Below are 25,275 nucleotides of genomic sequence, written 5' to 3'. Positions count from 1 at the left end.
TACAGAGAGACGGTCTCCCTCCACTGGCTCTGCTGGTCCGCCTCGGCTAGGTAGCAGCCCATACGTTCATCGAACATCTTGTCCCTTGTCTTTTTCTTTCTCCGCCTAATCTTTGCCAGCCTCTGTGAGGGGGATGCTGTGGCAGGTCTGGAGACAGTGGAAGCTGTGAGATGGGAAACAGGGAGTGAATTCCTTGCAAAGATACATTTTTGCGAACAATTAACTGAGTCTAGGCTGTCTCTGTGAATTCTGGGTTGAGACCCCTGTGCCTGCTGGGGCACAAATAATTTTCGCGGTGGATTCTGGGTAAATGTCGCCAGTCATTCCTTCCTCCGGGAAAGCAACGGCAGACAATCATTTCAAGCCCGTTTTCCCAGAATTGCCCTGGCATACGCCATAGCGTGGCAACCATGGACACTGTTTTGCCTTTTGTGTATGTCACCGTATGTGTACTAGATGCCGCTGACAGAGGCGGGCCAGCAGCGCTACACAGCAGCATGCTTTTGCTTTTGCATGACAGCAGAGATGGTTACCAGCCATATTGTACCATCTACCATACCATAAATTGGTAATAAGATGGTAATAAGATGGGCATGGTTACCTGTCCTTTTGCACTGCACCATTTGGTGCTGTCATAAGTGCCCCTGGCCGAGCAGCCAGGGGCGCAAAAGCAAAAATTGGGTATGACTCCCTGAGTCAATCCCTCCTTTTTGGTATCTAAAAATAGAATCAGTCCTGCCTAGATTATGGGCAAGTGTACTAGAGAACCACTGTATCATAGAACCAGATAGCACAGCTGCTCTGTGTCCGATCCTGCATAAATTTGGAGCTGTATGCTATTCACAGGAGGTGCTCCTGCAACAACACCACCTGTTCATTCCGGCCTTCCCACAGCCTTCCTGGGCTACCATACCATTGTCCCACCACTTGTGTGATGAAGTAATAAAGAATGCAGGAATAAGACACAGTGACTTGTTTGTGAGAAATGAGTGGAAGGAAGCCTCCAGCTGCAATGATAGTCCAGGCAGGACATTAATTACTGTGGATGAAGGAGCCCATCATCCCTCTGCTAGTCCAGGGGCAATTCAATCTTTTCTTTACACAGGAAGGGTGGGGGCTGATGGAGCTCAGCCCCCTATTGCAATGATGAGTACGGTTACCAGCCATACTGCACCATCTACCATGAAAAATTAGGGCCAGGCGCCCTTGATCGACCTCACAGATGCTAGTACGCATGGTTACCAGTCCTTTTGCGCTGCCCCATGTGCCAATAGGCTGATGATGACGATGGATATCAGTCCTATTGTACCATCAGCCACCCATGGCGGAGGGGAGCAAGGATGTTGGTGTTGAGTGCTGCACCATCGCGTCTATCTGCAGCATTCAGTAAAGATAGGGTGACATGTAAAAGAGTCAAGAGAGGATTGTTTTCCCTTTCACTTCCGGTGGTGGGTGGGGTGTGTGCGCAAATTGTCGAACTATGCCCTGACCCACCGCAGACACTGTGTTTGACCCTAGAAGCATTTGGAGCTCATCCAAGAATGCAAATACTTTTCGGAGACAGCAGGAACTGTGGGATACCTTGCGTCCTCATTCCCCCCTCCCTCCATGAGCGTCCATTATATTCTTTGGCTTTCCGTTACACTCGTCACGCTGCTGCGTGCTGAGTCTGTGCTATGCCGTCTGTCCGTGGATTTATTAAAAATACTTTGGACCAGGCGCACCATAACAGTAATTCCACTACTTAGATGCATGAGTCTCCTAGCGAGATCATCGTGAGGACGGGCACTGAAGGAGATAGAGAGCGCATGCTGGGTGAAATCTATCACAAACCACGGACCGATGCAGCCGTGCTCGGGGAGGCAATGCTCCCTGAATACCGCATGAAAGCCTCGCGCGGAAAAGGGTGTTATCACGGAGCACCCAATAAGTCAGCTCTCCCCAGGAACCTCCTGCTGATGCTTATCGATTAACGGAAGGAGAGCTTCGTGGAGATCTCCCAGGAGGATTTCTGTTCTATCACCATATATAGAGAGACCTCCTTCTCACACACTTCAGATTCCTGTTATATTAAGAATAAAAGTTAACATGGTTAAAGCACTTACCGACTGCTCCTTCCCCTGATTCAGGATCCGGGTTCATGGCCGGGGAGGGTTGGTAGGGGATCTCCGTGACGGTGATGAATAGATCCTGGCTGTCGGGGAAACCAGTGTTGTAAGCGCTCTCGCCTGCCTCGTCCTCCACAAACACTTCCTCATCTTCCCCGTCCGTGAACATCGTCGAGGAACTGTCCGTCGACACTGTCCCATCATCAGAGTCCATGGTCACTGGTGGGGCAGTGGTGGCAGGCTCCGTAGCGTCCGTTTGCCGCTTTGATTTTTTGGTAGCCTTGTCTGGGGTCCTTGATTTTCACGCGGCGATGCGTTGCATGACGGCTGTATCCTCTGTCTGGATCATGGCTTTGGAGACCTTCTCGTAGGTCTTTGCATTCCGTTTGTTGGAGCGCAGCTCCGAAAGCACAGACTCCTCGCCCCACACACTGATCAGATCCAAGAGTTCCCGGTCAGTCTATGCCGGGTCCCTCTTTCTATTCAGAGATTACATGAACTCCTCTGCTGGAGAGCTCTGCATTGCTGCCGGTGCTGCTGAGCTCGCCCCGATGTCCAACCACGAAATGAGATTCTAACTGTCCAGAAAGGAAAAGGAATTCAAATTTTCCCGGGTTGTTTCCTGTGTGGCTGCTCAGAGCATCGAAGCTCGGACTGCTGTCCAGAGCGTCAACAGAGTGGTGCACAGTGGGATAGCTCCCGGAGCTACTAAGTTCGATTTGCATCCACACCTAGCCTAATTCGAGCTAGCCATGTCGAATTTAGCGTTACTCCACCTGTCGGGGTGGAGTACCAAATTCGAACTAAAGAGCCCTCTAGTTCGAATTAAATGGCTTCCTGGTGTGGACGGTTGAGCGGTTAGTTCGAATTAACGCTGCTAAATTCGATTTAAAGTCCTAGTGTAGACCAGGCCTAAATCTTCTTATGAATGCTCATCCAACAACTGACTTTTCACAGTAGGTTGGGATATGTGTTCCATATCCAGCCGTTTGCAGATGGTTCTAATATGCATCAATTCAGAAGGCATCTTAAATTGTGAGACAATGAAGCCAGCTCGTAGGAAGTTAAGATTATTTAAGCATAGAATTTATAAACATCTGACTTAGCCTTGAAGAGTTGGAATGTGACAAATGTGGTCTGATGCAGACAAATAGATGGGATAATAAGTCAGTGCAAAAAGCTCTAAAAGTCAGAGTGTGAAAGGCCTGGGAAGGTGTTGTAGCATACTGATAAGGCAATAGATTTGGGCGTTATTGTAGGAAACTTCTTAAATCCATCAAAATGAGTGCAAGACTATTGTAAAGAAGGGAAAGCACAATACTGTGGTGCATTGCAAAAAGGACAGAACATAAATCAAAGAAGGTGGTATTCTAATTACTTATTTCCCTGAATAAATCTCCCATAAAGTAAGATGTCCAGTATAGCAAAGGTCATTAAGACTTAACCAGGATATAACTCAGATCTGTCAAAATGCCTGAAATATTCCCCAGGGTCACTTGATTTTTTTTCCCAATTAATGAGACTGGAAATCCATAGACCACTTTTAAAATGAAGAAGAGCTCCTATTTGTCACTTGATTATCATGAGAGACAAGGTGGGTGAGGTAAAATCTTTTATTGGACCAACTGCTGTTGGTGAGAGAGACAAGCTTTCCAACTACACAGAGCTCTTCTTGACCTTAACCTGAAGAAGAGCTCTGTGTGCCCCGAAAGCTTGTCTCTCTCACCAACAGAAGTAGTCGCATAAAATATATTACCTCACCCACCTTGTCTCTCTAATATCCTGAGACCCACACGGCTACTGCTGTGCTTGATTATCATGACAGACTGACTTGGTATGTACAATGACCACCTTAAACACTTTCAAGGGTAGCAATAGTGAAGTTAGACCTTCCAGGTTGAATAAGTGGCTAGAAAAAGCTTAGCATAGGTGCTCTCTTGTAGCTGGAAGGAAGATGTTTGAATGGTGATTTAAAGATTTCTTATTTTTTAATTTTCTCTTTATTCAGTTTTGCATGAAGTAACTCTCACCAGACTTAATCAAAAGTAACACCACTGACATCAATAGAGTTGAACCAGTGTAAAACCAGTAAAGAGAGAGTCAGTCCCTGCATTTCAAGTTTGTGAAAGGAATTTGTTTTTCTCTCACTGACAGGTAAGCAAAGATAAAAAAGAACAATCTAACAATATGTAAACAAAGATCTTTTTAAACTTTCTGTCCTATGTGCATAAACATTGTATTTACATTATAACATGCATGAGTTCAGCACAGCGAAAAATGCTGTAGAAAATGTAGCGGTGTTCAGTACAGAAGATTACACATCTCAGCAAAAAAAGAAAAAAGAAAAAGATGAGTTCCTAAGTGGGAAATGACAGGTTTCAGAGTAGCAGCCGTGTTAGTCTCTATCTGCAAAAAGAACAGGAGGACGTGTGGCACCTTAGAGACTAACACATTTATTTGAGCATAAGCGTTCGTGGGCTGCAGCCCACTTCATCGGGTGCATGCAGTGGAAAATACAGTAGGAAGATGTATATACACAGAGAACACGAAACAATGGGTGTTACCATACACAATATAAGGAGAGTGATCAGTTAAGGTGAGCTATTATCAGCAGGAGAGAAAAAGAACTGTTAGTAGTGGTAATGAAAATGGCCCCATTTCCAGCAATTGACAAGGAGATGTGAGGAATTTTGTGGGGGAGGGGGGAAATAAGCATGGGGAAATAGTTTTACTTTGTGTAATGGCCCATCCACTCCCAGTCTTTATTCAAGCCTAATTTGATGGGGTCCAATGTGCAAATTAATTAATTATTGTCCACTACATGCATCCGATGAAGTGGGCTGTAGCCCATGAAAGCTTATGCTCAAATAAATGTGTTAGTCTCTAAGGTGCCACAAGTCCTCCTGTTCTAAATGGGAAATGTATCGAATGTAGAGGCACAAACAAACAAACCAGAGATCAGAAAAATAAAAGATATAGATCTGATTATTAGGAAGGCTTTTTTAAAATTCCCTTAAAAATGTTAGCTTAGCGCTTATACAAAATGCTGGATTGTCAGGCCGGGGGTATAAATTCCTTTATTAAGCTACTGCAGTCACAGTGGCAATGTGAGCTTCTGCCCATCAGCCTTAATCCTGTTCTAGTGGGTTTTCAGTCTCTATCCCAATTCATTCCATGCCTGTTTTATGAGAGTACCATAAAGGTGCTAGTTGGTGGTGTGAACGCCTGATCATTCAGAACTTGGTGATAATCTGTGTGGTGAGACCTTTATTGATCCCTGACCTTTATAGTCACACAGGGATCATTTCTTTTTAGCTGGGGAAAAATCACTTCCTATTTCCCAGAGATGACCTGGGAGCAGAGTCCAGATTTAAAAAAAAATAATGTGTGTAAATACGGAGCTCTGACACATTACCCAGGGGTTGTTTTTTTTTTGTAAAACAACACTTAATCCCCCCAAAGAGGATACATTTATACTGAAAAAAAATACTACAGTGCTTAACATCACTTGTGAGTGCTACAGTACTTAATATTTTTGGCAAGAAAAATCTGATGATTCCACTCTGGAAATTGACAAGTGTTTTCCTTCTGCCATAGTTGTATAATTATGTTTACATTTTGCTAGAGGAAAAACTACACTATTACTAGTTAGCAGCATTAATGCTATAACTCCCACATACAGATTCAACATGGAAAACTGAGCGTTTGAGCAGCTTGATTTCTGTTTCTTTGTCATATTTCTCTGTTCTCCTAATTCTCTTGTGCAGCTCTGATTTAAAAACCCGGTTGGGATTTGTTCCCTTGTAATTAGCATAATTATATAGCCACACAACTTTGAGTAGACATTGTTTCCACCAAGTGATTGAACACACACACATATATATATATATATATATATATATATATTCAAAGTCTGGTTATGTGGATCCAGTTGTAGTTTGTACTCTGCAAATATAGCGGGGGGGAGGTGAATCTTCCAACAGAAACTCTAATAAGGAAGGAAAAGTTGTAATTCAGTGGTTTATAAAGGAAATACACCAAAGAGAGAAGTAGAAGATAACATAAAATACAACACACTAGAGGTTATCTACTGTACCACAAACCATCTGTGGCATTTCTAGTGTGTTCTGTACTATCATAGAATCATAGAATATCAGGGTTGGAAGGGACCTCAGGAGGTCATCGAGTCCAACCCCCTGCTCAAAGCAGGACCAATTCCCAACTAAATCATCCCAGCCAGGGCTTTGTCAAGCCTGGAACCTATTAGGGCCTTGGTTGTGCAATGAGCTCTGTGCAGAGAGGCAGACCCCTGTGAATACACAAAGCCCAATTAAAGCAAAGAGAACTCAGGGTGTAGGTTATTTAAACATTATTATTTATGTGCATTACAGTAACCTTCAGAGGCCCCAGTCCTATTTGCTAGGCTCTGTGCAAACACATACAAAAAATAGTCTCTGCCCTAAAAAGCTTACAGTCTAAGATGAGAGACAACAGTGGATACATTTCTGACTCAAAGTTTTCAGATGTCCGGATTTGACCTAGTCTTGTTTTCTTGCCGTGAACCTTCTTCCCTGATTCTCCCAAAAGAGAATTATTGTGTTAAAAACAATATCATGTTTGGCAGGTTTGCTTCTGCTCCCTCAACCATAAAAATTATTGTTTGTCTGTTTTGTGTGTGTGTGGGTTTTTTCCCTTGAAACTTTTTCTCTCTTTCCACATCACAGAACTCAAATCCAGGTACATACAAATTCTACCACGTGTAAAATAGTGGGTTTTCTTTAATCAGTCCCAAAACTTAAGCCCAAAGCATTTCAAAATGTAACCAATCCAAGGACTTTTTCCCCAGCCAGGACTCAATCCTTGTGAGTGTGCATCTCATTTCTGAGAAGTTCCAGATGGCACTCTAAAATATTCCTTTTAAATGAAGCAGGGTGAATTTATTCATAACTTATTTAACAAATATTGTGTCCTTTCTCTTTTATGAGTTATCTGAGAACAGATTGTGATTTTCTCAAATGTATTTGCTAGTTGAAATACTCACCCAATAATTACTATAAATAATTCTTAGTTTGTATTTGCTCATGAGGAACTCATTGAGGATATTCAGTATTTTTAATTAGAGCTGTTTAAATTGGACACGTAAGTCACATGGCATGATTTTGTTCTGTGATTGGATGAGCAGATCTCTTAGAATCAAGTTGCAAATGTAACGATGAATGGGGTGCAAATACACAAAATAATGCATTCAAATGTACATGGAAAAAAATGGCTTGCTGTTTTCACCCAGCTTTGCTTACAACCCATACAGTCTTTTTAGTTTTAGTGCACAGAAAAGTTAGCCAATAGTTAAGCACAGAACTTAATTTAAGCTCTAGTGGTGGAGTATCCACCAGATGTTACTGTCAGTATCTTTTGCTCACTCATTGTAGTAACTCTTTTGGATTTGCTTGGACGTATATTTGTTGTTTCATATACCTTCAAAACCTTCACTCCTAAAGTAAAGAAGCTGGCAATGGCAGCAGATTTGACTGGAACTCTGTTTGCTAAAACTTTAAAAAAAATGTTTAAATCTGCTTTGAATTTTTTAAGCATTGCGAAATTAACTTACTAGTGATTAATTCTTAGCATGTAAGTGACTTCAGTGAGACTACTCACAAACCTGATGTAAAGCACGAGTATAAGTGTTTGCCGGATTGAATACAAAGTAGTATTGTTTTCTCATGCTTGCAACTTTCTTTTTTTTTTCTTTTTTGCTACCTCTTGATATTTTACATTTCAAGCCAAAAAATAAATTGTCAGAAGGTTGCAAAAGGTAAAATGAAAAGTATATCCACCAGCTAAAATAAAACAATGTATTTTTAAAGGAAAGGGCTTACACTTCTTTGGGGGGGCTGAGTTGCTGCATTTTTGTCATTGTGTTTCCATCAGTGCTATTTTCTCTGGTAATTTACTTGTCAGAAAGATCAGAGGAAACTGGTAATTTATTTTGTGCAAAAGGCATTGTGCTGCTGCTGCCGCCATTTCTTATAACTCTGTAATCTCTCATTTGTCTAAATGGAATGATGGATGAGCAGATATCATCACTTGGCATGCCTAGGCTGCTATTCATACAACGCCTCTTCTGACTTGCTTGGCACGTTATATCAAGAAAAGACAACACTCAACCATATTGTGATATTGACAAGACACACTCTAAAATGAGGAGCTCTTGAATAGGTTTAGGGCAAACACATTTTGATACCAATTGCAGGAGACTTTTTGAAATCTCATTTCCAACCAAAAAACAAGTAGAGTCAACCACTGCCACCCCTTCTCTAAAAACACATTAGTCATAGTCCCATTGAACACTGCACACAAAATCAATAAGAAAGCAAATCATTCATTTTAGCAAAATGAAGTTATTTTGAGAGAGTCATTAGTGATCAGTGTGCCTGGTGCACTTGAAGACACAGCTCTAATCCCAAGAACCTTACTGTCTGCAACAGCTGTATCCAGTACAATGGAATGCAAGTTCAAATGTGAAATGGTCTTTGGAGAGATCAACACTGAGAGGCTTCGAAAAAGAATTTTATTTTCATAAGAGAATGAGTGACTCAAAGAGCTGTTGTTTGGGCATGAGAAGAGTGAAGCAGTTCCAACTAAACAAGGTGGGCTTGAAGGTGGCTACACAGTAGGGGCCTAAGACCAGTAGCGGCGCCAGGGTTTCTGGCGCCCTAGGCAGAATTTTGGGGGGGCATTTTGCGCGCTCCCTACGGGGCGCGCGGGAGCTTCCGGTTCTGCTCCTGTCGCACCACTGAAGAAGGACCCTCCGCCAAAATGACGCAGGTGACAGCGGCAGTCATTGCCGAAACGATGGCGGTAGCTCAATTGCTTGCCGCTGTTTTCCGCGGCATGTCGGCGGAGGTCCTTCTTCAGCGGCACGACGAGAGTGGAACCCGAAGCTCCCGCGCGCCCCGTGGGGAGCGCGCAAAATGCCACCCCCCGAATCCTGGCGCCCTAGGCGATCGCCTAGGGTCGCCTAATGGAAGAACCGGCCCTGCCTAAGACCTTGATTTTGCAAGATGCCGTACACTCTGGTCCTAGTCCATACAAAGTACTTAAGTTAAAAGACAGACTAGGGACAGGGAGGGGTCGAAGTAGGGAAGCAAGCAGAGATCTTGGAAAGGATGCAAACTACTGATGTAAATCAGAGCTCTAGCTCACTACATCTTCATCACTTATACCAGACCTCATCACTAACTAACAACTGAGAATATTTACACTTGCTGTAAACACTTTCCCATCCTCTATTAATTACAAACCACTCTGAGCGTCCATCCTTTTAATATGATATGGAGTCCTGATCCATGGCTGAGACTCCTAGACACTATGATGACAATAAGTTAAAAATCACTTAGGAACTATTTCAGTGTGTTGATCTATCTAGCAGGTAGCCTGAACATTTAGATACAGCTTGTAAAAAATAACTTTTCATTTCATCATCTATATTTTTCTTAATATAGTTTTGTGATTTTTAAAAGCACACTGATGCATTTACCATATTTTTTTCAAAGTATTAAATAGCATAATGAGTAGTAAGCCAGTATTGCACTGGGAGAGCAATACTAGATTGATTCCATACATTTTACACATTTTCTTGAAGATTTTATTGCTTTATCGTGGCTATACTTGTAGAGAAAATGTTCTTTCAGTGTTCATTTTTCTTAACTAATTATGTCATAGTGCCATTTTCCTAAAGTCCATGAAGTATAATCTTCACTCAACATGCATATGCAATTCTCATTACTATTAGTGAGAATTACTCTGTACACAAAAAATAAAGTGATTTTGTATATATATATTGAATGTATCATGATAGTACCTAGAGGCCTGAGTCATACTGTGTTAGGCACTGTACAAACATGAAATTATATTTTTAGGAATAAAAACTAAATATACTGAAAAATGAGACAATGTATCAGTCCAGTTCAAGACAAAGCTCAACCCTGTGTTCCTTTTATTCTCCTCCCCACCTACAAATAAATACGCAAATAAATAAATCCTATTTTCAGTTTAAAATGTCAGTGATTAATGAGTTTATCACATCATGTGCCATGATGGCAGGAATCATTTGGCAGACTGTATGAATGGTCAGGAAATGCAGGATCAGGCCTCAAATCTAAGTAGTTCATTTACTTTTTCTGTAATAATGTTTGGTAGAGGAAATGGCACTAAAAGTGTCTGTCAATTGTCAAGTTTATTTCTTTTTAAATTGACTAATTTAAAGACAAATCCATTTTCTGATACAAGCCCTTTAAACAGTATGTCCTGATCTGGTTTTTCTTTAATTCCTTAAAATTTTTATAAGGGTTTTCTTTCTCCTCATTGATGTTTTTAAGATGCTTTTAAATTAGTTCTCTCTTTGTTAATTGACTACCAACAATAACAACAAAAGTTGTGTTCAAGAGCTTCTTCATGATGCAGAGGCTACATGGCCGCAGTTACATCGTTTCATTGTGTATACAACGTGAAGTCAAGTATGCAAAGTAAACTAATGAAAAAAACCTCTTTTTTCTGCTAACTCCTTTTATTCTCAAACAAGTAGGTACAACATTTTCAGATAAATCTGTCCATTTCAAATCAACAGTGTCCCTTTAGTGACCATTAATGCACCAAGGGTTATGGTGTTAGCTTTCAAACCTGTTGGCTTTGCTCAAGAAGGGTCCAGATTCTGTTAAGATGTTGAACTCCCCCATTCTACACTATAGACCAAGGGAGCTGGGGTCACAGAAGTCCCAGTCCTGTCCACACTGTAGTTGATGTTGCAGGATCAGACTCTATGGAGGTGCTGAGCCCTTCGACCCTGATGTGGGTAAAAGGAATACAGCTACATATGTGAATTTGAAGGTTGCTTTTAAAATCCCTGGCAACTTTCTGCAGACCAAAATACCATCATGGAGTGCATTGGACTTGGATTTTAGCTATTAAAGCATCTCTGGATGGTCTCAAACACCATTTTTATCTCCAGCCTCTGTTAGGATGGGCTAGGCACTGCCACTAATCTTTTGTCAGAATAGACGCCCTAGATAAGTGAAGTTATTTCTCACAGATACACTGGGCAGACACTGTCATTAATCATTGTAACGTTGGAGGTGAGATTTGTGGATTGTGAAGAAGTAAAATATTATAATTGATAGGCCTTTTCTAAGCAACAAAACCAAACATAAAAATGTTGTCTGAAAGCTATTAACTACTTACCTTTCCATTTGGAGGGGGGATCAGAGTGTCATGCTTGTGAGGATGTATTTGAGAATGAGCTGCTGTTCCGTTATTAGCCCCATATTTCATATTATTCTACAATGTGTTAAGCCAGTTGTCAGCCTCATCTATTCTTTGTAATCGTTTAAATGAGGGGAAATTTTTCTTTCTACATTGAAAATTTGCTGGGGATGTTTTGTGGTGACATGATGTAGCTAGAGCTGTTTCCAGAAAGTGTCCATTTATTGCTTGTACCTAACGTAGGGTATTCTGATGAACAGCTTGGTGTCATTGTTTTCAAATCACTTTGTATCTTTGTTTTCAAATCAACTTCACCCATTTTACAAATAAATTAACTGAGGGGTTGCGCAAAGTAACTTCAGCAAGAGGTGGGATTAGAAACAAGGTCTCTACTCTTGCAAGTCTCACACTACTTTTCAGAATAAAAGTGCCCAATTCATGTGCTTGGCTGTTCTGTCTTTAACTACTAGAACACACTCCCTTCCAGCAGAGGTGACACATAACTATTCGTAAGGGGCATAATTTAAAGGTTCAGGGCAGGGACATAACCACCCCTCAGAGGTTTTCAAACTGTGGGGCGTACTCCCACAACCAGGAAGGTGCGGAGGGACATTTGGGAGGGTGAGCAGTGACACTAGGTGGCTTGGGCCAGCTATGTCGTGGGGCTTGGGGAGGGAGAGCCACCCCCGCACCCTGACTAACCTCAGTGGGCCACCCAGCCTGTCTGGTTTGGGGGGTGCAACCAAAAACTCAGTGGGGGCACATGACCCCATGTGCCCCCCACCATGCCTTTGTCCCCCAGAGCTAAGAAAAAAAAGACATTTATGGAAAACAATGTTTGGTAATAAAAGGTAAATCATAAAGGACTCTAATGGTCAAGGAGGAGAGAATGGGATCTAGTATTAAAGCAAGAAACTGGTAGCCAGCCCAGGACCTTTATGCATCAGTTTACATTTTTTCCAAAAATATGTGTCTGGTGATAGCAGCCTTTCACAAGCGTGCTATATGCTCAAATTAATTAATGTTTGAAAAAAGCACTGAGACGCTTGGGATGCAATATACTAAATGCAAAATAGTATTATGCCATATCTGTGTCTGTTTGTGCAGATCCGTTACTCTATGCGTCTGTTTATGCATTTCAAGCTCTGCAAAGACTTGAGTACACGCTTATCTTTAAGCACATAAATAGTCTTACTGGATTAATGGAACCACTTGTGTTAAAGTTAAACACATGCACAACTCTTTTTTAAGCACTGGGCTCTAAGGGCTCATTCCTGCAAGGTGCTTAGTACTCTGGCCCTGACCCAGGCAGACACTTAAGTCAGTGGGACTATTCCAGTGCTTAACTTTAAGCAAGTGCTTCACTGGATCAGGGCCAGAGTGGATAAGTCCTATAGCAATTCTTTTTGACCTTGGGCAAGTTCCTTAGGGCTGCCTCCTGCAGGGAGCTAAGCATGTCTCACTGACATAGCGGGAATTGCAAGTGCTCAGCACCTCACAGGGGTGCTTAACAGCTTGCAGGATTGAGCAGTTTCCTTGAGTTTCCTTGAATGTGGATAATAATATTTGCCTAACTCACAAGGTGCTGAAAGACTTAAACAGTTCGGGGTTCACAAGATAAAGTTGCTACACGGGTGCAAATCTTTACCATAGCAACCAGTAATAAAACAAATTTAGTGTCAATGATGTGTTTGAGCTACTGCCAAGTGTATAACCACTGATACGTCTTTCAAACCAGTCACTGGAATCCTGGCAACTACATCAGTTTATATCGACTGAGGATCTGGCCCCCCATATCTAACGCATTACTGTAACGTGCTTTTTGATACTTTCAGTGTGCACTGTGCTATATATAGTAAGACAAAACTCTATATTATCCTAAAATCTCTGTTCTCCGACAATACCTTTTCACTGAGACTTAAGGTATAGGAGAATATAATAAGTAATAGACAAGGGCTGTGAAACCTGTCTAGAAACTGACACTTATCCAGTCAATCAAATGATAGTGCTAAGCAATTTCTATAGAAGGGAGCCAGGCACTGTAATAAAACCAAAGGTGGATTTTCCTCCTCTTTCCATGAGTATGTCTTAAATTGTCAGAGAGCAAAGTCATAATTATATTTTTATTTAGCTTCTTCTTTGAAACATTTAACACTATGAAACTGATATTATGTGAAAAAAAACAAGTTTCAACAAAAGAAATGCACGTATGTTTAGTCCATTATTAATTTTTCATATCTGCATGTATCCCATATGTCATTTTATGGGTTTGTTTTCCATTCCATGTTTCCATAATTGATCACTTGGCTCTTGTTTCAACATGTAGAATTATAACAGATCTCTCTGTTTGTCATTGTCTTCAAATTTCCTGCATTGCCCATGTCACAGTTCAGGGCAATTGCGCCTTGCTTTCCCCTCTATGGTCCACCAAAGGCTCCTAGATCCTCAGCCACCACCTCACTTAGGTGGAGACCGGTGTCTCTCTCCCTCCTGACTGGGAGTTTTTCAGGCTGCACAGTTCCTGGCCTACACTGTGATGCTCCCAACAAACCAGACTGCTTTGTGCTTTGCTTATTCTTTGAAGGCTATGAACAACATAATTGCCAGTTATCATGCAGCTCTTTATAAGAAAGTGTATTTATTCTAAAGGTGTAAGCATTACAGAGAAAACATAAAAACAGCAAAAGTTCCTATATTCATGCTAAAAGCTTACAAGAGATCACCCATTGGTCTTATGGGGCCTCAGTAGGCAAAGCCCTTCCAGCTCTTCCCAGTAAGGATTGAGGCCCCATGGGATAAAAGGTCCTGTCCATTTGCTGGATGACAAAGATGACCCTGAGTCAGTGTAAACTCAGGCTATTTATTCAGAAGACCTTTCTTGTCTTTTGGTCTCTGGATAATTCAGTTTGACCTAGCATATGCAAACCTCTCCAAGTGGTTGTACTTCTCTGGAGTACATTCTCTGAGTGAATGTGCCTAATATCCTACACTGTTCTTAGTTCCTGGAGGAACAATGGTTTTCCTCTCCCACAGAATTACATACAATTCCTGGCCCACAATGATACATAAACTTAATACCGTAAGATCTCCCAAAGATATCGCAAAAAATTGCCAAATCTGTCATAGTTCAGAGCTAACATCACATTGTTATGTGATTTTAAAATCATAAAAACTGATCCAAAACCTATTGAACATCAGTGGACAGAGTCCCATTCATGTCAAAGGACTTTGGAACAAGTCCGTTCTGTTCTGTTAATATAATGCAATTTTCTAGTAGTGGCACAAAGGTTAAAGAAAGTCTATGTAAAATCTTGGAAGGGTGGTAGAGCCCTCCATATTAAAAAGCATGACCCTTCAAATGGGGAGGGGCCCACAGAGCCAGGAATCAATTAAACACAGAGGATAACAAATGATAAAACCAGCACGGGAGTGCAGGTCATAGGTTGAAAACAAGATAATCTGATGAGGACGTCAAGCAGAGAACACTGGACAGTGCCCACTGCTCTGTGAAGGAGCCCAAGGAATCAGCAGACACTGCCCAGGGGAACTCTGCCCAGATATGTCCAACGTATAGGGACTGAAAATAGCCCCCTCCCCGTCTGCAGAGAACCTCCTACTCCTGGATTAATGGATAACCATCTGGCTAGTGCCAGGAAGAGGTTGATGAGGAGGTGCTATGATTTTATGAGGCCATGGACAAGGCATGCATAAAGGAAAAAATGTGGGGAAAAGAGGGTCAGCCAGAGGTTCTGGAGGAGCTGAAAGAGGGACTGCAACCTGGCTCACTGGAGGTAGGCATTCACCAGGATCAACCTCTTGCTGAGGAAAGGGAAGACAACAGGAGCTTCCATTAACCACATCAGCCATGTTTCCAGTGGGCTTAGGGTCTTGGATGGAATAAAGGGTGGCCCACTGTGATGCCTCACAATTGCAAGGTGGTCGAACACACTGCCATATTGTGTCAAGGTAGAACAAAAAGACAAGGAATGGCACCATACAGTGCATGAGCATATAGAGATGGTTTGGTGACAGACTGGCTGGATATCAATCAGCCTTGTCTGGTGGTATATTGGGGTGGTTAGGAAGGAGGGGCTTGCGGGACTTGATTTTCATCTCTGAAGGGCTGAGGAGATAGGCAGATGGGGAGCAGGGGAAAGGCATCCTTCACCTCCTGGAGCCCATGCTGGGGGGATATAAGGGGTGGGCAGCCCCATGCACTGGGTGTGCACCAATCTCAATGTCTGTAGTCTATGAGGTCTGAGAGTGGTGACACAAACCAGGACCAGCTTCTGGCACACTGAGGAGGATGGCTAAGGCTGGTATGACATAGGCAGGGTTTAACTCTCACCTCATTTCAACTTGGACTGGGTAGACATTTGATATGCAAGTTTCAATGCAGAGGTCCTCTGCTCAGAGGCAGGGAATGTATATAGTTTTTTTCTGGGATGACATGCCTTTTCAGCACAGAGCTATTTCCTGTGGGAATATACTGTCCAAACACAGCATGAGTTTGACTTGGAAATTTTGGTTCATTTAGACGACTAGACTTCTGAATTAAAAGGTGACTCCAGTTTTTTTTCTTGTGAGGACTGCAAACCTCTCACAGAGGGGATTGGTTATTCTAAAACATTAAATAAATAAATAACCCCACTTCCTCTGTGCTGGTTGTTGAATATGAATGTTATAGGACAGCCAGTGCTAGTTCTCCTATCCTCAACGAGCCTATGGACATGGTCCCCCTCCCTCTCAAGCCTGTACAGGGGCCCAGGCATGTAATCATGGTGAAACTAATGTACGGAGAGGTTACACTCTCTGTGTCTCAGTTTTACCAGCAGAAACCATCTCACATCAATACTTTAATGCTTCCAAAGAGCTTTGAGTTCCTCAGATGGCAGAACTGAGTGGAGAGTATTTTGATCTGCTGTACAAAGTTGAAGCCAGAAATGATCGTGTTAGAATACCAGATGGAAAGGAAGTTCTCACTAATTTGTAGAGGGGTTGTTTAAACAAATTAGCTACTTTCACAACATTATATGCAGTATAGTGAATAGGATTTCACTTTAATTGTTTCCTTATGTGGCCAGCTAGAGCTTAATTCAAGCTGTCACCCTGTTTTTGAAAACATTTAATGTTCAGATAAGAATGCGAGGTAGATCATAGTAGTAAAGGGTGCCTTTAAGCTTTTTCAGTATGTGCAAGTGGATGAAAGTTTCCATGTGTAAAAAAAAAATCTTATTTTTGTTTTTACACTAGCCAAAGTTTATCCAAATTGTTTATACAGTCCAGCCATGGGGGAATCCTTTTATACCACACATTAAATCATTCAAGTAATAAGATGCGAACTCATCAAATAATGACTCATTCAATAAACATTTCTATTGGTGACTATTGGGTTTTATAATAGTGCTGGTAAGGAAATGAAAAGAAAGAACAGATTTGCCCCCCTTGATATTATCTTTAAATCTGGGTGCTATGAACGAGTTTTCTTCATAACCTGACCTAATGACTTAAAGACAACACCTTAAGCTGAGGAAGACCTGGGGGGAGTAACCTCTGTTCACTTGTACTCTAAGCTAGTGACAAACAAGCCTTTAACAGAGGTGATGCACTCTGACTGTGGTCATGTACCCTTCCCATATTCCCCTGCAGCCTACCACAGAATAGTCTTGAAAGAGGCCTCTTTGATAGGAGAAGGTGTGATGTGACTATTTAAGCCTTGGTATGTAACTGTCTGAATTAGCTGGGGGTTCGTTCAAGCTTGGTATTGCGTGAGGAAAAGACAGGCAGGACCAGGGTAACACGGAAAAGCCAAGTGGCTGCGTTTATTTAGGGATTTCTTTACACCTTGGGCCGGGGGAGGAGGCAATTCCCAACTGGGACTCAAATAAACAATACAAGCAAATTCAAACCAATAACAATGTACTGTATACTGCTCACCACACCACCAAATAGACAGGCACACCAATCTCTCAAGGTAGGAATCGGGTTCGTCAGGGCGGTGCCCGGTGCAACACAGAGAAAGAGACCCACGGGCCACTGCCTCAGCCACCCTTGCGTTCACACAGAGGATAAATCCAGAGTGTGGTGCGGCTGCAGCTGGGCAGATTCCATTCACTCAGACCGCGGGGACTGGACCCCCTTGGTCAGCTATTCTAAGTAGAGACAGCTCCCGAGTTTAAACACACACACAGGACACAGACAGAGCAGTGATTCATTCACATAAACAGTTTGCAATTAACAATTCAATAGCAATTATAACAATTAAACAAGCTAGCTAGGCAAATGTGCAAATGTGCAATTGTTTGGGGCTGGTACCAATTTGGGAAAGGAAAAAATGAGAGGCTAACTAGACTAACTGCCAGAAATTAAAAGACAAATACCGCACTCCAGGAGCAGCTGACCAGCAGAACAGTCACCAGGAGCATGATGAACCGACCGGGATTGAGTCCACAGCAAGAAATCAATCCAAACGATACATGTACACGACACGAGCTAGCTATTACCGGGAGGAGACCCTGGCCGAAAGGTTGATCAAGTCCTTCGGCTAACACGCGGATACTCCACCAAAAAAGACGATGGTCAAGACAAGATTTTCTGGGGGGGAACCTAGTTTTATTGAAAGGTCTCACTCCCTTGTGTCGGTCTCTGATTGGCTCTCTGGTTCCTCCTCCCTCCAGGTTACGAGCTGTTGCCACCCCACGCCAGCAGGATTTGCACACGGCACACTGGGGTAGTTGAGTAAACAAGTTTGACCCTTGGATAACCGGGCCCAAAAAGAGCGGGAAAAATGCACACAGCACCAAAATGTTGCACACGACATCACAAGTTGCTGGGCAGGATCAGGTCTCTGCACACGGCACTAGCCCGACCCTTAGATGACTCAGTAAAAAAAAGGAATGCATACACCACCAGTGTTGCTGGGCAGGATAGCATCTCTGCCCCTTAACAAGAACTTGGTCCAACATGGAGGCTGTCTTGTCCTTTGAACAGGTTCAAGATGGCCGTGGACCGACAAGCGGCCATACATAGCCATAACTTGTGCAACGGATTGCGACAGTAACCTCCTCCAAACTACACTGAGGTAAAAAAAAAACTTCCTCGCCATTGCACTAGCACAACTGCAGCTTCCGTTAGTCCTAAGCAACAGTAGAAGTGAGAATATAGGTTGCCCACCAATAGTTGTATCATCTTCTGGCAAATGCTGTTCAGAGCAGGTCTAGACAATACACCAGTAAAATTGTAGTTTGCCAGTCTAGCGCAAGCACTATTCCTACATACAACACAGTGAGATACTTTAAAGAAAAGCTTGGTGTAGATATGGTCAGACAGGAGAGATTATTCATAGAGAAAAAATAACGAGGAGTCCTTGTGGCACTTTAAAGACTAAGACATTTATTTGGGCATAAGCTTTTGTGGGCTAAAACCCACTTCATCAGATGCATGGAGTGGAACATACAGTAGGGAGGTACAAATACACAGCATATGAAAAGATGAGAGTTGCCTTACCAAGTGGGGGATCAGTGCTAACAAGCCAATTCAATTAAGGTGGAAGTGGCCTGCCACTACTCTTTTCATCCATCAATGTTACAGTATGCTCTACTGGACTGCAGAATGGGCTGAAGTCAGGAAGGAACTTGAGTTCTATCCTCAGCTCTCAGACTGTGTGGACTTCAGCAACTCACTTAACCCTTTTTGTATGTCAGTTTGTCCAGTTATTTATAGAAACCTACCTCAAAGGGGTATTGTGAGGATGAGTTAGCTAAAGATAGTACAACACTTTTATGATGAAGGTTGAGATTTTTAAAACCACCGAAAGGATCTGGATGCCCAAATCCCTTAGGCAGCTTGGGCTGAATCTCAGTCATTAAGTGCTAAGTATTATTATCATTATTAAAAATACTTTTGGGAAGAGTATGGAATGTCTCCTCCATGACAGAATACAGTACTGCTACAAGAGAAAGGCTGTATTGCTTTTGTCCCTATTAAATTCTTTAGGGTTTCTTATTAAGGGAATATTAATAAGGCAATAGCAACCCATGTCGGCAGTAAGCCAATCAGACCTTTGATTACTTTGATGTCACAATTTATTTGAGTGAATTGTATCTGTGTTTTTATGGATTAGGCTTATGATCTACCCTCCTCTGTAGCAAAGTATTTAAAAATTAGATGAAAAGTAATTAAATAGTACACTTTTCTGTAGATAGCTTACTTCTTTATGTCATGCCATTTTAAAAACTCTTTGTTTAAAATCTTCTGCCGATGACTTTGGCATTTCCCCATGAGTCATCTTCTGAAAGATTAAATATTAGCTGCTAGAAGGTAGAGTTCAAACTCAACAGGTGCAAAGACAAGTCATTGTTTAATGTTCCTGACATAGGACATTACATCATAAGTTTCAGTTTAAAAGAAGAACTGTAACAAAAGGGGAAAAGAGTGATTGGATAAAGTTTGTTGTTATAATTGCATGGTGCAGTATGTTGCATTCTTGTTCTGAGTTGAAACAGATTTTATTGGGACCCTTTTGAACTGTAGTTGCAATGAGCTGTACCTTAAATATTTTTAACAAATATTCTGTAGAGATTAGAGCTGTGCAAGTGTTAGACTTTGATGGAAAGTTTATGAAACAAGTCATACAGGTCCTGATCCAAAACCCATTGAGAAGACAATGGGAGCATTTCCACTAACTTCAATGGGCTTTGGATCGACCCCGTAAGCCTCTAAGCAGATACAGTATATGTGTCTAAAATTATCGGTCTTCTGTTTCATTTCCTTCTGTACAAACACTACAGAGAATTTGTCTGAGCTGGGCCTCTTTATACATATACATCCCGAGGCTGAGAAATGAGAAATTCCCGGTTACACTCCAAGGAAAACAGATGCAGTGAATAACAAAAGTGGGTGTTTTCTGTAGGGATAAAAAAGTATGGACCCCAGACAAATATTGGGTCAGATCCTCAGCTGGTAGCTCCATTGAATTTACAAGAGCTAAAGATCTGGTGTATTTTCTTCAGTTAATTTTAAAATCAACCTGTGGTATTTTTTTTCCAATTAGAGCCTGATCTTGCATCAGCCCTTGCTCATGTGAGTAGCTCTCACTAGTGCGTGTAGTCCCAGTAAGGTCAGTGTAACTGGTCACCCAAGTACCCATGTGAGTTTGAAGGATGAAGACCTTAGTGAGTCATGTTCTATATGACTTGCAAAGAATGGCAAAGACTGGTGAAAGTAATATTGCCATTGTGTTGAGTGGACAATTTTTTATGCAATCAAGTTGCAGGGATCTGCCTTCTAAAAAAGTATGCTTTGCTTAGTTTGATTGAAATAGAAAATAGGCTGCTAGCAGATGGAAGGAAATTAGAACAATTTGGCTGACATGCCTGTTGAGGCTGTCATAATACATAAACCGAGAAATGGGAGGGGAATGGAGTTCCAAGCCCAGCAGCTGTTTTCTGAAAATTCTTTATCCCCAGGCAATGTTGGAACTGGGCACGATAAACTGAAATTTGCATATATTTAGCATTCCTGAGGGCCAACCTAAGCCCTGACATATTTTTTATTCTGTCCTTAGGCATTTAACTTCATTGGCAGCTATACCTGAGTGAATCCTCAAATTAGCAACTAATACTTAAGCATATGCTTGACTTTAAGCATGTGAGTAGGCGCACTGCAATTAAGCCCATGGTATTTTAATATGTCATTGAGATCCAATGGGTCTGTCATGGGAAAGCACAGTACAAAGCCAGTAGTGAAAAGCCAGGACTTTGCCTCTTGGACAAGAGGTAGAGTACAAGAATTTTAAATGCCTGGCTTCACATGCAAAAAAATGAAATATGACAGTGTATTTTAACATACATTTGAGCTATTGTAGTTATGTAATGAAAAATAATATAATAATGAAAACACTTCTCTAAAAGCCCTTCTTATTGGTGAAAGCTGTAGATGTCCAAGCTGATCTGCAACAGGCTTTGATGACGTGTATGACACAGACATCTTAAAAGTGGGTCAGAGATACCAGTTAGACTCTAGTACATCATTTGGTTTGTAAAGAATCCTTGAAGGACTTTGGGTCAATGAATCAATAACTGGATTACATTGCATTATTCATTCAGGATTTCCATTTATGGATTATACCTTTCCATCTTGATTTTATTCTGTTCACTTTCCATCCATTCCAAAGAACCCAATGCATGAAGACCACATCAGAATGGAAATTGCTTATAGAATATGTTGCAATAAATACATGCCAAGCGTAGCACATAGCTGGAGTATATTTAATATTCCATTGCATTTCACAGTGATATATATGTTAGCTCAAAAATGTACTTGTAGCTCCCATTTCGGTCCTGGAAGTAAAATGTTATTTGAAAGGGCAGTTATTTCTACCACCAGTAGCATTGCCTTTCTTACAAACTATGAATAGCATTATCCAATGAATAATCAATGGCTGTATGAAACTTCGTGGTCTCAACAGCTTGTCGTAAATCATACATTATTTGACAGAGACTGATGGAATAGATTTACATGACCTTTGAACACATCCTTCTGGCATATTAATATAGAAATGGCTTCTTAAAAATTTCTTTCCCTGCAGTAGCAATGGTGACCTTACTAATGTTAATTACATTATCTGAAGAATAATCATTTTTCAGCTGATTCTCTTGGGGTCAGATTCCACTCTCAGTTACATCAGCTGATGGGTTATTCTGGATTTACACCAGTGTAACAGAGCCATTAGATCTCAAAAACAAACTGTAAGTAATAGTAATCTATGGAGAATTCCAAACAATAGTTAGAACAAATGTCACATTGTTTTCAAAACAGATGTAGTTCTTTGTTTCCTTTCCCTTTACATTCCCCCTGCCTCCCTTTATTTGCACCTCACTAGTTCCCTGATCTCTCAATTTTCTCATTCCTGATCCCAAATAGGGCCTCTGATCCCCATCTCCCTCTCCTCAACTATTACCAGGCTTCTGATTCCCCAGTAAATCCTCCCTACACCCAACCTAATAGTCCTTTGCTATATCTTCGGTAATATGAGTCGATTGTGTGGGTGGGCAAGAGGGAGGGTCGTGGCTTGCAGGCACAGTATTCTTTCTCCTGAGCTAATTCCTTGTTGTCCTAGGTCAGAGGTATCCCAGAATGCCCCCCACCCCACAACCTGACTCTGGAAAAGTTTTTACTTTTATAAATAATAATACTTAACACTTACACAACATTTTCAAGCATTAACCTATCTTCACTTCACTTCTGTAGGATAGGTAAGTATTACTATCCCCAGAGTACAGAGATGGCAGAGAAGTTAAGTGACTAAACTAAGCAGTAGACAATAGAATCCTTTAAAGAAAACTTGGCTTTTGTCCACCTTATTCTTGTCTTGTATGTCTAGATAATTGTGGGTGCAAGGATTAGATACAGAGAGAGAGAGAGAGAGAGTCAGTCAGTCAGTCTATGCAAACAGCTTTGTAGTCGATTTTAGTAAGCCAGTGGCTACAAATGCAGGTGCAAAGTCAGAGATTCAGCTTGGCTCTACAACTCTAAACCCAAGCCAAGACATTGGATTTGAAAGCATGCACATGAAAGAGGAAATACGCACATTGATATAAAATGTCACTGTCAGAATGGCTAGAATTTTCACACTGGCTTGGATTTTCCATGGCTCAATCTCATTCTTGGACACAGCACAAGAATTCTCATTTTAATAAACTTTTAATCTTAACGGGATTGCCAGTATCCTCTTCTGGATTTTACATCCTCTGTCTACTGGCATGGTGTTCATCGGCCCTGTTTGGCTTCTGTGTTTAAAAAAGGTAGGATGGTAGGAATGCAGAGTGAGAGTCAGAGTGGGAACGTGACCTGTTATTTGGGAAACTGAAGGTCAGATGTTACACATCTTATAGAAATAATAAATCATTATTAGAAGTTGTAGCTGAGGCATTTACTTTACAACTTTTCATCAGTAGATAACATAGAGATTAAGGCCAGAAAGGACCACCAGATCATCTAATTTTACCTTTTTTTATATCACAGGCAACTAGACACCATCCAGCCACCTCCACAACAAGCCATCAACCAAAATTAGACCAAAGTATTACAGCCCTCAGGAGACTAGACTCTTACTAAGTACAAAGTCTTTTATAAATGGACAGCAGCTGGCTGAGGTTTTGGAAAAGGACGATCCTTAGGAGGTAGAAAAGCTCTATGTCGAACTGTTAAAAGATTGCTCTGTGGACATGGCTGAGATTACTTTATATGAGCATTGTATTTATAAGATGACAAAATGGAAACATGTCACATAATATGGGAGGAATTCCTCTCTTATGTAAATGAAAGCACAGATGTGCAAGTGAGAAGCACATGAGCTGGCCAGGGGCTAGCTGTGGTGCAGAAATCCAGAGCTTTGCTTTTGGGAAGTGTCCTCTCCACTGGAATGTCTTTTTCACTGGTGCTTTGCCAATTAAGGTGGTTTCAGAGCTGGCGTATATCTGCCTTTTAAAAAGTGCATAGCAAAACTAGCTGCTGGTAGATTGTGGTTTGTAGCAATTGAAGAGGCACTGAAGTGAAAGGAAAAAATCTCATTGCTTTTTATATACCTTTAAAGAAAAGGGGAACCAAAACAGAGGTCTATCCACTGATGCATGTACAACAAGAAACTGCAGACCATCTGCACAAAAATAGTCCATGTTTATTGGGAAATAGTGTCATCATAAAACTCTTTCTGAATGTGATGTCTTCCTCACAGGGTCTCCACCCACTCTAGGCAAGGCTTCTATCTCCTGGGCAGAAGTCCTCAGATTGTAAGCAGGAGACCTGTGTCTACTGCAACACTTTTGGGGATCCTCTCTAGGAAGATAAACCCATATGATAAAACAGTCTGCACACCTTGGGTTCAGATTTTAGAAAAAACCTCACAATACAAGAGGAATACATGTACACTAAGGAACTGATAAATCACACAAGAGGCCAGTAAAAATTGGGCAATGTATCCCAAGTGGCTTTATTTACTCTCACTAGGGCTAAGAAAGTGAAAAGTTTGAATCAATAACTCTATTGCAGATAGACTAATATTAAATACCACAATCCAAACGTGTCCCCAGGCACTTTCACCAAAGGGATCCCCCTTATTCAAAGAGCTAACTCATTTAACTGCGAAAAAACTCAGTCATAAAGACAGACAAGCTGACTAGAGGGTAGACAGTGGGGCATATTTTCACAGATAAGGGACTGTAGTGTTGGGATAGGAGAAAGAGTTCACTAAACCATAACAGGGTGGAGTTCTCTAAAACCTCAGCGAGCCTCTGTCAGTAAGGGCAAAGCTGTTCTTGGACATTGTTCAGATTCACTCATTGTTTTCTTCCTCCGGGCCTTGGCAGGAGATAAGGTGCCTCTCAGGAGGGCAGAATCAGGTAGCTCCTCTGTCCCGCAAGTCTCATCTTTTGGGTCAGCGAACCCTGTTCAGCTGCACCTGTGGGACTTAAAAAGAGGACAGCCCAACAGTGGCAGGCTGAGGCTACACACCTGGGGAAAGAAATGAAATCCTCAATAACGTGTAAAGTGGTTTTAGGAGGGGATGATGAACAATTGATGATATTGTAAGATTAGAAACAGAAATACACAAAAGTATGAGGAACAAAGAGTATGTGATAACTGTTGTTTTGGACATTGAAAAAGCATATGATATATTATGGAGGGAGGGTTTGCTCACAAACAGGGAAGAATTGGTAGGGGAAGTAGAAGTGGGTGGCAACCTGGGCAGCAGTGACCATGAGATGGTTGAGTTCAGGATCCTGACACAAGGAAGAAAGGAGAACAGCAGACTACGGACCCTGGACTTCAGAAAAGCAGACTTTGACTCCCTCGGGGAACTGATGGGCAGGATCCCCTGGGAGGCTAATATGAGGGGGAAAGAAGTCCA

The 25,275-nt window shown here is 41.6% G+C and overlaps 1 long non-coding RNA gene across 2 annotated transcripts in view; it reads left to right on the top strand.

The window, feature by feature from the left end:
* The window catches only part of LOC123343415, a 68,293-nt gene that overhangs the window by 18,036 nt on the left and 24,982 nt on the right, over positions 1 to 25,275 (top strand). For both annotated transcript variants that reach the window (XR_006572231.1, XR_006572232.1), the window contains exon 2: positions 4,117 to 4,262. This is a non-coding gene — a long non-coding RNA (uncharacterized LOC123343415). The remainder of the gene's footprint in view (positions 1 to 4,116; positions 4,263 to 25,275) is intronic.

The sequence above is a fragment of the Mauremys mutica genome, chromosome 10 (assembly GCF_020497125.1).
Source record: "Mauremys mutica isolate MM-2020 ecotype Southern chromosome 10, ASM2049712v1, whole genome shotgun sequence".
NCBI lineage: Eukaryota > Metazoa > Chordata > Testudines > Geoemydidae > Mauremys > Mauremys mutica.
Note: the sequence above shows the minus strand (reverse complement) of the source record. Positions and strands in the feature narration are given on the sequence as shown.